Here is a 4,126-nt window from a genome sequence, read left to right as displayed (position 1 = left end):
ACTCATTGTGCACAGCAAACATGTACTAATAAACAAAAAATTAACCCAACCCAACGCCTCCCACTGCAATCTAAACATATTTGTGTCTCCTTCTGTCCTTGAATATTTTCTGTCTTCTCTTGGTTTTTGTGGTCTTGGCTTTGGGGGTCACAGACTGGTCCCCCAGTGCACCATCATCCTATTTGGGTAGTTCCATGGTCCTTTGGAGGTTAAACTCTGACCAGGACTATCCTGGAGGGACTTCCTTGTACAGGGCACATTCCAGGGAGCCTTGTTCCTGATGAGGTTCTCTGCTACCTCCTGATGGAGCAATATCTGCCAGCTTCTCCTCTCTAAAGTTACGCTGTCTCTTGATTAAAAAAAAAAAACAAAAACAAAAACAGGGAGTTTGGGAAAAGAGTCTCTGAGGCTATGTAAGTATCTGGTTCCTTATGAAACCTCAGAGTTGCTGGTCCCCAGACTTCTGGTGGCATGTGTCTGTTGTATGATCTTTTTTTTTTGTTGTTTTGTTTTGTTCTGGTACCAGGAATCAAACCCAGAACCTTGCTAGGCAGGCCTGTGCAGCTGGCTAGATCCCAGTCCATATTGTATGATCTCTTAGCACCACAAACTATTTGCATGCTCCAGCGTCCCCTGTCAGGTCAGTGTGGACCTCTCCTAGCTGGCTCTGTCCCTCCTTGTAGGCCCTCTCCTTCTCTGAGCTCTGCCTGGTTTCCTGGCGCAAGGGACAATTTCAGTCTTGGCAGGACAATTCCTTGCCCTAGCCCCAGAAGCAGCCTGTCACGAGGGGCCTGGTACAAGGTTCTTTCTTGTGGAAAATGGTATTTAGAAACCAATGTGCAGGTACTGAGTGTGCTCACTGCTGTCGCGTGTGTGATGTCCAGGCCGCCCAGCACCAGGAACACAGGTGTGTATATATACACACACACACACACACACGCACACACACACACACACACACACACGTGCTTGTCTACATTTGCTTCTTCATTGCTGTATCTCTGTACTGAAAAACTCGATGGTTCTTGTTCTAAGAGGCAGCATGGGTCCTGCAGCCCCCGCCTGTTACCCTTCTGCTACAGCTTGGATCTAGATGCCCCCCCAAAGCTTCATGCACTCACAGGTGGGCTGTAGAAGAGGCTGGACTATGGGGGGGGGTGATGCTGGCTGGGGCTGTGAATGTGGGTGAGGGTCTGTGGAACTGACCTGATTCAGCCCAGCCTGGGTGTGGCTAGTGGAGCCCTCACCGTGGGTGTGATTGGCACTGGTCAGCAGGCTGGGGCCTGGGTGGAGTAAAAGGGACAGAGAGAAGCAGGCTGGCTGCCTACTGCTTCTGCCTGCCCTGCCACAGACTGCTTCTCCTTTGCGATGCCCAATGCCCTGGAGCCAGCTGACTATGACTGAACCCTCTACAACTATGAGCTGAAATAAATGGTTCCTCCGTTAACTCAGGGTGTCAGGCATTTTATCCCAGCAGAGAGAAAGTACCTAAGAGACCTTACACACTGTCACGCTTGGTCACTTTCCCAAGCCCATCTTTCACTGCTGTCCTCCAACATGGAGATGCCCTCCTCCCCCACCAGCTGGCCCTCAGGGAGGCCCCTATATGATAGCCAAGCCTGGCTGGTCCCTGTGGGGACCCTGCCACCGTCCTCAGGGCTCTGGGGACACCGCCTCTGCCTGGTTCTGTGTGCTCTGGACTTCCCTGCCCTGTAGAGAAGGAAGAGCAGAGGCAGAGCCCCCGTGCCATCCTATGCAGCGTCTGCCTCTCCTCATGGTCAGCTCTCTCCCCTGGCTGCCTGGTCCAGGAGGGAGAGTCCACAACTTACCATTGCCAGCAGACCACTCTGGGGGGACCCTGGGATGTAGAGGAGGGAGAAACGGGTGCACCAGGAGGAAGGGTAAAGGACAAGGGGGCAACCTAAGATGACAGCCAAGGGACTCAAGAGCAGTGCTGCTCCTTAAAAATGTGACACTCACTAATGTCTCTGTGCCATTGCTCATGGGGGAAAGGACAAGATCTTGTAAAAAATCCACCCTTGTGCATTAACCTATGCCATTTTACCTATAAATAATTTTCTAGCTTTTTAAAAAGCTTGATAGTTTGCACAAACATTTCAAAACACGTTCTGGAACATTTTCACATGGAGCACGCGCTCTGATGGGATCTGAGTGTCCCCCAAAGCCCCTGTCAAAGGCTGAGTCCTCAGTGTGCTGCCAGTGGGAGGTCTGGGGACCTTTGGGAGGAGGCTGGGTGCTCCTCCTGGGCCCCTCTTGGAGGGCGATGTGGGCACCCCAGCGCCTCCTTCTCTCCCAGTGCGCGAACCTGAGTGGCTCTGCTCTACCACGCAGCCCCACCGTGCGTGCGCCTCACATAGCCTGAAGCAAGGGGCCCAGTCAGTCACAGACTGGAGTCTCCATAGCCTGAGCCCAACGTGTCACAGGATATGAGTTACTGAATGGCTTTTTCTTTTCTCTTTATTATTTATTCTTTTTTTGTTTGTTTGTCTTTTTAGGGACAAAGTCTCTTTATATAGTTCAGGCTGCCCTTGAGTTCAGGACGGCCTCCGTCTTATGGTGCACCTCCTGCCTCAAACGGCTACAACCTTTTTAAATTCAGGCTTACTGTGAAGCACTTGGAAATGCCACTTTGAATCGCTCCATTTGTATCTCATCTGTCCTCATACAGCCTGTGCCACCCAAAGCAGAGTCCTCTTCCCCAAAGACAATGCGCAGGCCGGTTTGGTCTTGGCGGACGACAGGACCTGCATCCCTCTTGCTGATGAGTTGCTCTCCCTGCAGGAGGTGACCCCAGCCGACTTCCGGCCTGGTGGCTGAGCAGCCCTGGGAGATAATCCCAAGCGCCGGCTGTGAGATCTTCCTCGTGTTATTAAAAACATTTTTCCAATTTGCCTTTATATTAAATTCCATGTCTACAGTACGTTTTAACACCCAATGTAACTTGGAAAGAAATGTACATATGGAAAAAAATTAGTTCACATTACTAATAGCTAATAATTTTATTTCTAACAGTATCATTTCTGATACCACTTTTATAAGAATGTCAAGGTCCTGATAATGATTTACAAGCAGGTACAGTTATTTCTAGAAATAAATTGAAAAATAAACTTTATTCTATGAAAATTCTGCTAAAGAGATTAAAAGTAGAAAAATACATGCTTCTTTGGAAAAACACATTTGTTCTCTTTAAAAAGCCACCTTGGCCTGGTATGGTGGCACATGCCTATAATCCTAGCACTTGGAAGGCTGAGGCAGGAGGATTGCTGTGGGTTGGAGGCCAGCCCAAACTATATAGTTCTGTCTTGAAAAAACCCGAAAACCAAAAAGGCACCTCTGTCTTAGCTCAGCACATTGCATCCTTGCGAGCAGGGGGAGCAGGGATCTGGGTGAGTTTGCACTGTCTTTGAAGCTTGCAGTGTCACTTGCATAGATCTGAACGGCTTGTCACAGAGAGGAACAGCTATGGTACATTGGGACAACCACAATTAAGTGGCCTCAGATGGGTCAGTGGCTGGGGAGAGCCACCAGAGCACGGTTGCTTATTTTTGTCATCTTAAGCTTCACTCTGGCTGCAGTCACACACTTCTGATATGGTGAATTTGAAGCACAGTATTGCCACCCTCACACTGCTTACATGTACACTTACATACCTTGTCATCTTCCTTTTCCTTTCATAAGGACAGTCAAAAAAATGGGTAGTTGGCCAGAAGGTTAAATTAGCCAGATCAACAAGAGACAGAGGCATGTGCTTTTTATTTCAACCTCCAATCCTGTGATGACTAATAAGAGGCATTAAATAGGAATTTTCAAATCTGCTTTCCTGGCCTGCATGAACACGCGTCTTTGTGGGTGACCTAAATGATTATGTGGTAGTGAAATTGGCTGTTTTGTTTCACAGGACTTGGCAGTTTAGGAATTAAATGCATGATGCCTGACAGCTGGCTGATTACGTTAATTCTGGAGAAACAATCTCTCAATCACCTTATAAACAGATTAAGTTTCTTTCACATTAAACCATTGTTTAAAAATAGGAAGGCACAGTCTGGTGTCTGGTCCTAAAATAGCCCCGCCTGTTAGATGACACAGGAATAGGATGGCAGTGTCT

The sequence above is a fragment of the Cavia porcellus genome, unplaced genomic scaffold (assembly GCF_034190915.1).
Source record: "Cavia porcellus strain 051 isolate PalLab524CR breed Dunkin Hartley unplaced genomic scaffold, mCavPor4.1 scaffold_20, whole genome shotgun sequence".
NCBI classification, from domain to species: Eukaryota; Metazoa; Chordata; class Mammalia; order Rodentia; family Caviidae; genus Cavia; species Cavia porcellus.
The sequence above is the reverse complement of the archived record's forward strand: the minus strand, read 5'-3'. Positions refer to the sequence as shown.